This window comes from Camelus bactrianus, chromosome X (genome assembly GCF_048773025.1).
Source record: "Camelus bactrianus isolate YW-2024 breed Bactrian camel chromosome X, ASM4877302v1, whole genome shotgun sequence".
NCBI classification, from domain to species: Eukaryota; Metazoa; Chordata; class Mammalia; order Artiodactyla; family Camelidae; genus Camelus; species Camelus bactrianus.
This window is the reverse complement of record NC_133575.1, coordinates 90,449,823-90,462,600: the sequence shown is the minus strand read 5'-3', so window position 1 is coordinate 90,462,600 and position 12,778 is coordinate 90,449,823. Positions and strand designations below refer to the sequence as shown.

At 40.3% G+C, this 12,778-nt stretch overlaps 1 long non-coding RNA gene across 3 annotated transcripts in view; it reads right to left on the bottom strand.

Moving 5' to 3' along the window:
- The window catches only part of LOC141576433 (uncharacterized), a 75,746-nt gene extending 70,306 nt beyond the window's left edge, over positions 1-5,440 (bottom strand). The window contains exon 1 of one of the 3 annotated variants that reach the window (XR_012504839.1): positions 5,003-5,440. This is a non-coding gene — a long non-coding RNA (uncharacterized LOC141576433). The remainder of the gene's footprint in view (positions 1-5,002) is intronic. The other 2 variants (XR_012504841.1, XR_012504840.1) reach the window with 2 other exon arrangements.
- Positions 5,441-12,778: the final 7,338 nt, after the last annotated feature.

The following is a 12,778-nucleotide window of genomic DNA, read 5'->3' as shown; positions in this document are numbered from 1 at the left end:
AAGAAAAGCAAGTCACAATTTTATGTTATCCTTTTCATCCTCAAAAGACTGTCTCATGGAGAGCAAGAAACATTTAGGTGGAAGGTGAATGTCTGTTTCTACCTCAGTCTGTGTGTGTACTGGCACAGAAGTATGCCCTATATACACAGATCTTTCTTTCTAGATCCATACTGCATGAGACTCATCGAAGTCAACTGTTCAAGGACTTTTTTGCTTTTTTCCTTCAAAGGAGCACACACTTCTCCCAAGGATTACGGCCCACAAGTACGACCATCTTATTCTTTCTAAGGGAGGTGGTATATATCACCTCCCAAAGCTGAATAACTAGACATCCCACTATTCATCTCTAGAGGGTCATTTTAATCCCTTCCTACTTTTCAATTCTACAAACCTGGCTGAAGGACACCCTCTTGGAAACACTCCTCTACTCACTTGTCTATGTAATTCTCTTCTCTGTTTTCAGAGAAGCAATAAAATGAACCAAAATTTTCGTGTACTTTCAATTTTGGGATCGATTTTTGCCAAATGGTTTCCAAAAGACATATTCCTAAATGCATCCTGCCTGCCCAGTTTAAGATGTACCAATTTTAGTAGACCTGGCTCGTCTATTTTATCGAAGTCAGTATAAAAAGTTAAAAAGTGCAAATGATGAATGTGCAAGTGTCTGCCTCCATTCTGTGTTATTTTGCCTGTCTCCTCAGCTAAAGCAGGATTACAGTGAGATGGAATCCAACTAATCAGTCTAGAGCTTCATCTATGCTTGGACTCTTATCAGGCTAAGAAAGCATTATTTCATGCTATCCTTTGAGCTAGACTCCACTTTTCAAACTGATTAATATAATTTTGTTTAGTTCTCATCAGCAAATAAGGTCTGTGTACCATCAACGAGTAAAGGGAAATGATAAAGACCCTAAAGAAGAAAATGACTAGCATTTTGTATCTCCTAGTTTGAAGAGAGCCACTGTTCACCATTTTTTATACTAGGCCTTGAAAAGGGTGATATAGGTGAATTCTATTTAGAGTTCTGTTAATTTTGATCCTCTTAAATAAATTCTGGTTCACAGGCTCCAACAGTACTCTTTAGCCCATATTGTTAGGTACAACTAAGGTTGTCTAAGCCCTTTTAAAATTAATCAGTTGAGATCTTACATCATCCTCTAGAGTCCCTAGATAAAGGTCTGTTGCCCACATTTCTTATCTGCAATAGTCAAGCCAACCCTTGCTTCATGGCTTCCATGATCCTCTTGTTTGGAAGATATCTGGGACCTCAAGCAAGATGTCTCCTCTATCTTCATCATGTCACAGTGTGATCTCTGGTCAAAAGGACACACCGAGACCATCATGCTCACAGTACCGGAGCAGAGACCACAGGAGATTGTGTGGGACAGATCCCTAACCTGTGCTCAGGAAATCAGGCCTCAGTCTGCATCTTTCCCACATAATATTAGCTTTCAAAAACTTTGTAACCTCAACAAGCGTGTAAAGAAGGGGAAATGCAAGGGTTTTAGCACCTTCCAATGAGGTGTAAAACAAAATTTTTCAGGGAAATTAATTTATAAGGTTTTACTCAACTTTTACCTACTCAGTGCTTGAAAATCCAACGTACACGAAGAGGTACACGCTTCAAATCTTTTCCACCTTTCTTTGGGTTGATAAGAATATGGAAAACATATCATCCACTGACTCCTATAAAGTTAACAAAATTCTTAATAATCAAGGGCTCTATTTTTTCAGCTAAATTCCACGGACGTATTTCCTGTTACTAAATATAGTGGAGGGATTTACAGAACCAGCAATCAAAGATTATATGCCTAGGAATAATCAAACAAAAACATGAGAAACCTATATAAAGAAAGCTTTCCGTGTCCTAAAAGACAACAATGTGGACTTAAACAAGAGTAAAGATGTACTATATTCTTGAATAAAAAGACTCAACCTCTTGAGTATGTTAATTCTTCATCAGCTAATTAATCAATCTATTCTAATCCTAAGGAAAATCTAAAAGGTTTTTGAAGACTTTCTCGTTGTTTTCCATTGTTCATAAGGGACAATAAAAATAAATAGGCAGGAATACCCAGGAGAGTTTTGCCAATGAGTAGCCACGTGGTGGGATGACTAGCTCTACCATACATAGAGCAGAACAGAGTCCAAGAACAGACCCGAAAACATACAAGAATTTAGCATATGACAAGGTAGCCTCCCAAATAAGTGGGGGTAAAGACAGATTTGGGACAAAGGGGTACTCATCTATTAAAAAAAAAAAAGGGGGTTCTTAATTCTGCACTTCATACAATAAACCAGGATAAACCCTACATGGATCCAAGAATTAAATGTACAATGAACAGAATCATACAACTACTAAAACAAAGCATGGGCTGATTCCTTTATAACCCAGGAGCGGGGAAAGCCTTTCTACCTTTGACTCAAAACCCATCAAAGAAAACACAGATAAATATCAATAGATAAAATTCACCATATTAAAAAAACTTCATAAACAAAGTTAGTAAAGCAATGACAAACAGGAAAAACTATTTTCAACGCACATCACTAGTCTTCCTACTACATAAAGAACAAGCTCTAGAAATCGTTTTAGAGTAAGAACGCAATACAAAAAGACTTCAACAGCCCACAGAGAAAGAAACATAAAAGGACACTAAATATACACAAAGATACCTGACTCATGCATAGTAAGAAAAATCTAAACAAAAACTGCACTGTTGTACAATCTCTTATATATATTATGGGTTTCCAACCATGACCTGCCCTTCTGAGGGGACTACATTACCTGCTGTTTCTTGTCCTGTCTTGGATGTGGCATATCTTAAGTGGTCTCAAGTCACTACTTGCTATTTTCCTGCAAGGGTTTGTTTCACACATACAGAGAGCCAAACGCCATCTCATAGGCAGATGCTTTTACACAGTGTGGAGCCAACTGCTTTGTGCCCTTTACCCCTAAAATGGGTATGATCCCACTGCAAACAGAGGCAGCCCCTTATGTAAAAATCCCTGCTTTTTCATGCCATCACATCTTCTCTGCAGAACTTACTATGTTAGTTTTTAAATTTTGGAAAGAAGAGGAAACTTCTGCCTCAGTAGCACTATCAGGAAACAAGCGTGCACGCACATGCACACGCACATGCATACGCTTAATACTGCTGTCTAGAAATATCCAGCATAAACGTGTTTTCTTTCCTTCTGGACTTTTTGTCTCCATCTAATTGGTCAACCTTATAAATATTTTTGTATTACTACTGGTATCTTATATTTGATGATCTAAAATTATTTCTTTAAAGAATATGAAAACGAATATATGTATGTATATGCATGACTGGGACATTGTGCTGTACACCAGAAATTGACACATTGTAACTGACTGTACTTCAATAAAAAACAAAATAAAAATAAAAATAAAGTAAAGTAATTTCTTTAAAAAGCTTAGTTATTTCACTGATAATAATCCTCCTTTCAGATTCTATTGCACAGAACTGTGAAAGATCAAAACATAAACCAACAGTATTCCCATCACTTGGGGAGAGCCCATGAAAATTTGGGGACTTGTTCTTCCATGTCGTTAAACGCATACTTAGAAACAGGCCTATAGGTCAAAATTTTAGGTCAAAAATTCATTCCTAAACTCTTTGCTGTTTGGTAACCATCATTTCTTTCAAAAACTTTATGCTTAAGAATCATAGTTGAAATTCCTGTTTTGTCTAAAAAAGTTCTAAGCACAGAGATGTGGTTTAAATATGATCCGAAAGAGCCTCCTCCAAATTCCACTCCCCAGTAGTAAACACTAGCAATAGCAGGGCTGTTTAACCGGCATTTTTTAAAAACCACGTATAAAATGCAACAACAACAAAAAAATGCATGTGCATAAACTAAACTTCTGTCTGTTGTTCATGTCTATAAATGTAATTGTATTAACCTAATTCTTTTTCAGATTTCTCCAGAGACTGAACAGGATGTGACAGTTTCATGAATAACCAAACGTGGACAGAATGGATTGTCGGAAGTTTTGGCTGCTACTAAATAGGCTCCCTTTAATGAGGGAAATACAAGAGGTCTGATGGCCGATAGCAAGACCTAAAAACAGTTTTAAATATACAGGAATCTAAGAGGCTAGATTTCTTCATCCGTTCTTCATTCGGGGTGTTTTACCTCCTCAAATTCAACCCCCTGCTAAGCTTCAAAACACCAGGAGCACGAACGACTAGCGAAAATTAACCCTGGTCTCCTAAGTTCCACCATTCCATTTAAAATAAAGAGGGTGGAATCTTCTCACATATTCTTGCAACCCATTATGTAAATCTGGTTTCGCTTAAATAAACGGGAAATTTACACGGCGGAATAGTTTCTCGGCCAATTATTGGCAATGCGTTTCCTGTTAAGATTTTCGGAAGTTTGCAAAAGATAAGTAGAGGACTTGAGCCCAACGGCAACGGAAGGACACGTACTCTTCCCTCGGTCCCTGGTAGGGGCACGTCTTTAAAGGAAATGTTACTTCTCTAGGGATACATTCCAAGAAGCCTAGACCCTGTCGGCAGCGGACCCGCTGGACCTAGCCGACCCTCCGGCCACCACGTAAACGGCCAGGAAAGAAAGGAGGGAGAAGGAACTGGCGACCCCTCCTCCTGCCTCCCGCCTTCCGGCCACAGGGAAACGCTTCGAGGCCAGTCGACGGGGAGACCCAAAGGGCTCTACTTGGACGCTCTCCCCACACGCGTCAGGGCACAGAACTTAGGCGGCGGCACAATCCCGGCGCCCTCGCTCAGCCAGCCTCGCCCAGACGCCACACCCCGGCCCGGCCCACGCGGCGCCCCCTCGGCCCGACCCGGCCACCATTGGCCTGCGTCGCACGCCCGGCACAGGCTGCCCAGGCGCCGGAGGACCGGGAGGGCCCCCGGACCACAAAGGCTACCGGACGGAGCCCAGACCCCGGCCTCGCGTCGCCTGCATCAGGGAAAGGAAGGGAAAGGAGAGGAAGGAGGCTGGGGGGACCCACCTGGCTGCGGCCGCGCGCCGCGAGGGGAGACCCGGGCCGCTCCGATCCTCGCGCGGGAGCCGGTGGGACTCAACTGCGCCCCCCGCCCGCCCCTGCCGTAAAGCAGCTCCCGCCTGGCCCCGGGTAGACCGCCTCCCCTCCCCACGTCGTCCGCGTCTCCTCGGAGACGCCCGGGAGGTGGGGCGCTTCTGAGGGGCGGAGGGGTTGGGAATCCGGATTCCTCAGTGTTGGCCCCGCCCAGGGGAGGGGGTGGGACCTCCTGAGAAGGTCCCAGGTGCGGGGCGGTGGGAGAGGTGAGCTTGGGAAAGGCGGAGATGAAGCCTCCCGTCTTTCGCCCTCTGCTCTGAAGTACCAATTTGTCCCCCCCCCCTTGTAGGGTCCTTGCCGACAAGTGAGCAAACCGTGAATGTGAAGGAACAGTATAACGGAAATTTTTGAACAGTCGCAAAACTATTTAGAGGGAAAAACTTTGAATAAGTACACTTTCAAACGAAGTTACAAGTTTGTATCATGCATATGCCTGAGGATATTAATACTTGGCTTGCTGCCTCCTCAGGTGGGCGGCAGATTCCTTGCAACAGCAGGCATTCCCTGCGCCCGGTTACCTCCCGCTGTTTGCCAACGACCTGCTAGTCACCTCTGAAGTGGCTTTCGGGGTGGGGGTGGGGGGCTGCTGCAGGGGGTATCCACACCGCCTAGGTGGGTGGAGGTGTGCTGGGTCCCAAGGAGTCACAGCGACTTGCAGGTTTCGCCTTCCTTGATTTATTTTTCTGGTTCGAAAAAGGAGCATGCTCCTTTTGCAAAATAACTTTCACGTGAGTGACAGTGCTGAATAAAACCCAAACTATCACTCGCTATGTAGTGCCAGGACACTCATCCCTTATTGGAATCAATATGTTTTAAATGGGAGAAGATTTCTCTGTCTGTGGGTGTAGGTCTAATGGTTATTTGTTTCACTAACCTCAGGGGCAGGGGTTAGGTAAACAGAAAGGCTGATCAGTATCTTTGACCTCAAGCCTAAGTCCCAGCAAGTTACAGTGTGAAATGACTAAATGGTCACAGTGGATTACATCACAATGGGTTTGCTGTATAAAGCCCAGAGCATTTTAAAGCTTAGGCTTATTTCTCCTAAGGGTAGGTAGTGGCTGGGTGGGTTTCTTTTACAGAGCTAGAAACAGACTGGTGGGTTTTGTTGTTTTTTACCTTTTTTTCACACTGAATCCTTATTTAGGGAAATTGATTTGTACCTGTGGCAAAGGTATTCAAAAATATATTTTTTTCCTATTCAGGTCACAGTTTTGTAAGAAAATCAAAGGGCATGATCAACAGCTTGTGCACTGCCTTGGTGTGGAACCAGAGTTCAAGCACAGACAAAAATCAGACACTGATTTCCCACTTCTGATAGGTAAGTACCAGCTTCAGTTGTGCTTTGGTTCTGCTACCCTCTTCTGTACAATAGGCTCCTCTCTCAAAGCAGGTCACTCACTCAACTTCCTCGGTTAGTAACTGGTTAGCACTGCGTCCATGTATACTCAGTTGCCATAATTGCTCACTATGATGATGAGGAAAGGTCTGCCCGTGCGTTTCAAAGATCAACCTGTTTGCTAAGTTCCAATACCCCTGAACTCAGTTTAAATCAAAGCCCAGAAAGGACCATTATTTTACGAGCACTGATTTCTCACATCTGATGGCTATGGAACATAATTCCCAGGTATACTTTGTGTTTCACCCCCTTCATTTTCACCAGGATGACTTTGTGAAATGTTTTAATCCAGTTTTATACCAGTGCCAGAGAGGTGTGTTCTTAATGCTCAAGACTGAGCAAAGGCAGGGCTATTTCAGTAACCGGAGACCTTCTGAAGCTATCAAAGTAGCCTGATATTTTCATAAACCCTAGAGCTAGGAAGGCATATCAGGTGATCCTGTTAGTTCCCTCGGGGTTGCTGAGGATAGGACCTCTGTCATCCTACATTGGAATCTCTGAAGGATGATGTGAAATGTCCCTTGGGAAAGGTACTTTGCTATCGTGCCTCCTGGTTGAGCAGTTTAATTTATACCTAGCTGAAATCTTTACTGGGAAGGATTAAACATGAACTCCTTTGTCATTTCTTTACAAGAAGAAAACCACAGCTGTTGATGCCAATTCTGCTATTCTTTTGGTCTATAGCACAGGGCAGGCTCAGAGTAATACCGAAAGATGACTAGCTTATTATGATTTATGATGTATTGTTCTTTTGTGATTTTTATAGTAATACACACATAGGTGATTTAGAAAATGGTACAACTTTGAGGAGGGGGTCATACGGCCCTATTTTGCAACATGTGTACTGGCTGATCACCTCTATGGACCATATGTATCATTGGCACACCTTCATGCTGATGTGGGGAAGTGGGTCAGGGTTCAGCAGACATTGGCTTCATGTGCTGCATGCCAGCTGCTTATGGCGATTGTGTTCTGTGCGTCAGCAGTTGGGGCACGGAGAGATGAGGGGACCAGGGCAGAGGAGGTCGTCAGCATCATAAACCCCTTATGACCTCATCAACCTGCCACCTCTGATTTTGAATAAATCCTTTTAGTTCTCCAGGTTCCATATCTTCAACTAACTTATAGGTCAAATAAAGGAAAAGTTTCTACATTTTTATGGTCAAGGGCCTTTTGGGAAGCTGATGAAGAGTGTGGAAATTAATTTTAAAAAACTCACATGTGCACATACACACAAATTAGCAGATACTTCAGGAACTTTAAGGAAACTTGTGGATTTCTCTTAAGAGCTCATGGACTTAGGGAGCTCACTGTCGCATTCAGTTTCACACAGGTGTGATTCTAGTGCCATCCATCATTCAAGTCATATCAGGCCCGTGCCTGAAACTCTCCAGTGATTTCCCGTTGAAATGAGAATGAAAATAATTGCCAAGCGTGGCCAGCAGTGAACAAGACGAGGCTACCCTTTGCCCTGATTACTTATCCACTTTGTTCCTTGGCTGCTTTGGCCCAGACACCTATGTTCTGGGTGTTTCTTTAAAAAGTTTTACTGAAAGAGGTATAATTGGCTGAAGGTAAACTGCTCTATTTAAAGTATACAATTTGATAAATATTGACGTATGTTACACCTGAAAAATGATCACCACAGTCAAAATAAGGAACACATCCATCACACCGTGTTTCTTGCTCCCTCGGCATACGTTGTCGTGGAAGCTACACTGTTGCTCCAAAGAGGTTCTTTAGTTATTTATTCCGTGCTTAACTAGGGATATAATTTACTATTAAGGCAGTTTCATGTGTACTAAGAAACATGTACCTAGAGTGTCTGAAGGTTCCTGAGAAGTTCCTTTCCTTACATACTTGATATTTCCTGCCCTAGATCAAATGTTACCTAAGTAAAATCTTTCACAGGAATCTTGAATTAATGGGTGTTATAGTATAGCTTCCTATTGCTGCTTTTGGTTTAAGGGTCATTTTGAGTCTTAGTCATTGTAAATGTGGAGATTTTGGCTCTGCTTAGAGTGACCTCATTTGGCTTCCTTGAGTTTTCGAATTAAAATTTTTCAAATGATACTGCTACTTCCTGCAGACTTGCTGAAATAAGAGTTTGCCTTTTCTTTCCATGACTTACATAAATGCCTTTCAACAAATGCCAGCTTTATTAATATCCTAATGTTAACTATACCTAGATTTTCTTTTGCTTCTTTCTAAGACCTACATTTCAATGGTGAAATATTTTAAATGTCCATGATAAGTCAAGAAAAACTCCTCGGTCCACTCATTTTTTCTTTTTTCTTTTTTTCCCCCAGGATTGAAAATGAATTTGTTTGCCTTTGGTTGGGGACATATTTCTTCATGATTACTACCACTAGCACTAGCTGTACCCCAACACGGGTACTTAATTGTCATGAAAATAATCATGACTGAGGGTCTGAGATTTAATGCTCTAATTATTTCATATATAATATTGTTTGAAGCTTTCATGAAACTACATTATTAAGTAAACATTTATGGTGGTGATCATTGCAGGGTAATGAAGAATTCAGAGGTCAACCCTATACTTAAATCCAGGCGTAAAAGAAGGGAGAAAAGATCGAGGAGCTTAGAACAGATTTCTAGCAACACTGAACGCAGGTAATGAAACTAGATATGTATTGTGTCATGTCACAGTAAGTTCTATGGTAGAAGATTATTTTGTTAAATGGAAGGAAAATGTGACCAGTAGCAGACTTTATGGCAAAATAACATTTTAGTTTAAATAACTCTACAGATTTGATTTTCTAAGACAGTAAACCATTTTCATATGTGGAAAAGACTTGGGCATTAGTGTCTTAAACTATCCTGAATGTTTTATGATAGAACATAGTACATAAACAAAACTGTTTTTTATTTACTTATTTTTAGAGGATGTATTGGGAATTGAACCCAGGACCTCATGCATGCTAAGCATGCACTCTACCACTTGAGCTATACCCTCCCCTACCTAAACAAAACTGTTTTTGAGCGGAAATTTTCATGATGATGTGAATAATTTGGTCTATGGTATTTCCTTTCAAAAAGAAAAACCCTTATTTTAATGATTTCCCAAAGCCCTCTGAAGACCTCTGCGAATCTGGACTATCATCATTTAATAACCTGTAAAGTTTATATATTCACCTTTGACAAAAGCTCCCATGTATACTTAAAATTTTCATCAGTATCTGAACTTTACAACTGATTAAGTATTCCACATTCTACTAAAAAGTTATATCAGAAGTCACCAGTGAATTCCAAATGACCCAATCTAATGGCTTTTCCCAGCCTCATTCTGTTTCATTATATTTATAATATTTTATTCATTTATTTTCAATAATGCTTTCATTTTTTTCCTATCCTCCTACTTCCCTTTTCACATCCCTGAGAAGTCAGTTACTTTCCCTTTTTTTTTTTATCTCCCAATGGGGCATTCTCCAAGGTTCTGTCCTCAGTTCATGACAAATGACATGCATTCATGAGGAGATAGTCCGCTATAGTAGTAAAGGAACTAAATTAGGTGTGAGAACTGCATTAAAATCTTACTTATGTTTCACACTACCTTCATGAACTTTGATCAGTCACTTAAATCTTGGAGTTTCAATTTCCTCATTCATAAGAAATGAGATGACTTGCCCTATCTATATTACAAGGTGATAATAAGGATCAAAAGGGATAATACATGTAAAAACTTTGATAAGCATATATTACTATGCAGATGAATATTAATTATGTTATTAGAAGACAGCTAGGTCATTGGCACTGTGAGACAGTTAATGCATAAAGTTAACTGACCCTCAAGGGGATTGAGGCCATGACCTTGTATTAATAATCCATATTTAAACCAACTGTGTTTTAACAGGCCCAAGCCATATAGAATAAGTCTTCTTTGCATATGTCTATCATGAAATGTATTTTTTCATCATTTTGGAATAGTATTTCACAAAGCCTTTGATGAAGGTGCTGGCTGACTCTTCCTAGCATTAGAGTATTAGTAGAAGTAGTCACTGTGTAGTGTTTAATATGCTTATCAAATATCTGTCTTTGCATGTTGTATTATGTCTTTGAACGCTGATAAATAAGCAATGTATAATCTATAAGAAAACACAAATATCTAATGTTATGAATTGTTTGCTGTATATTTTATTACAAGCATTTAAACTTTGGATTATTTATATTACAGGAGCATGAGCCCTCAGAGTGACTATAAATTTCAGGACCTCATCCACCACATCCACAGGCAGATGGAGGGCCATCCTCACCACCAGGTCTACCAGCGCCACGTCTCCCCAGAAGATTTGCTCCTCCTTCTCCAAGTTCTTTACCTAGAATAAGTGGTAAACCATCACCACCACGACCACCTTCGTTGGAGGACCTCCTCCTCCAGGATTACCACATGCTCTGTCTTATGGAATGAAGCAGAAATAGATGTATAAACATGAACTCTGTATATTGAGTCTTGAACGGCATGACTTGATTCTCCTTTGAAAGAATTAACTCATCAAAGGGAAAACTTGCACTAGAGTTTTTGGGTGTCTTCTGGCCATTAGCAGTCATTAATGTGTGAAAACTGCATAGTTTTGTGTAAGAATGATATAATTTTAGAGAATGTGACTGCTGACTCTTTCCTTTGTGAGCTCACCATCTTATATTCCTCTTTCAGAACAGTCTTTCAATAATTGAAAACTTCACAGAGAATGTGAAATTCATCTAGGAGGCAAAATTATCTTTGCAAATTGATGTTTAGTCTCCTAAGGCTGCCATAATAAATTCCTACAAACTAAATGACTTCAAAAAACAAACTTTGGTCAATTCTGAAGGCCAGTCATCCAAAATCAAGGTGTTGGCAGGGCTATGCTCCCTCTCGAGGCTCTGTTCCTTGCCTCTTCCAGCTTCTGATGGCTATTGGCATTCTGTGGCTTTGGCCACATCTCTCTCTGCTCCATAGTCACATGGCTATCGCCTCTGTGTATCTGTACACTCCCACTTCCTCTCTTTTATAAGGATACATGTGACTACATTTAGAACCCACGCAGATAATCCAGGATAAATCCCTCCTCTCAAGATCCTTAAATTAATCACATCTTTTGCCATATAAGGTAATGTTCACAGGTTCTATGGATTAAGACAAGAACATATTCTTTTGGAGGCCACCATTCATCCCACTTCAATAAAACCGGAAATACATTCTCAAATTAAGAGCAGTTTTGTTTCTTTTTACCATCTTTAACTTCAAGTACTATAACATTCTTAAACATAAATATCCCCTTTTTTGTTATTGAGCTTTAGTATCTTAGTTGTTTTTGTACTTAGAGAATGTTTCTGTTTATTTTTAAACTTTCAGATAGTCTGGTGTAGGTGACAACATTCCGTGGTGACAAAAACCTAATTGCTTTTAGATATGGTATTTGAAACTATCTTTCTCCTGGATATTATTTTACTTCATCATCATCAAATAATACAACAAAATTTACCATTTTAACCACTTTTTAAGTGCACAATTCAATGGCATGGAATACTTTCACAATGTTGTGCGATAATCACCACTATCCATTTCTTGAACTTGTTCATCATCCTGAACAGAAACTCTTGACCCATTAAACAGTAACTTGCCATTCACTCCTCCCCTCCAGCCCATGGTAACTACCATTCTACTTTCTGTCCCTGTGAATTTGCATTTTCTAAGTATCTCATATAAGTCAAATTATATAGTATTTGATAATATTTGTCCTTTTCGTTCGGCTTATTTCACTTAAGTGAAATATTCATATTCAAATATTCAAGCCCAGGACTAAGTGCTATATGAGGACTGGATGTCATTTTCCTATGAGCCATCAAACTAACAAACAAACCTGGGAGTCAACTTCTTGAGGATAGGATTAATCAAACAGCCACATGGACCTTCTAAACTAATAATCAGTAACATGAAACCAGACCACAAGTAAATATTTGGATATGAAACCAAAGACAGAGAAATCACTTATGGTCAATAAGGTTCTAAACAGACAGTGGAAGGACCGTATCCAAGATCAAACGTACCACCAAAAGGCAGCTGCCTTCATTCTGAACACCTACCAAAAGATATAGGCTTGGTGATAAGGAAATGCTCAAATATAGGAACCCCAAAACAGCAAAAAGAAAAGTATCCCTCTGGAACTTCATGTAGCCATTAGCCTGTACATGGTGGTCAGTGCACATGTTGAAACAGAGAGGAGAGGAGGCAATGAATGGGGCCCATTGATAGTAGAAACAAACTGAGACATAGTAATGAACAAGTAGCT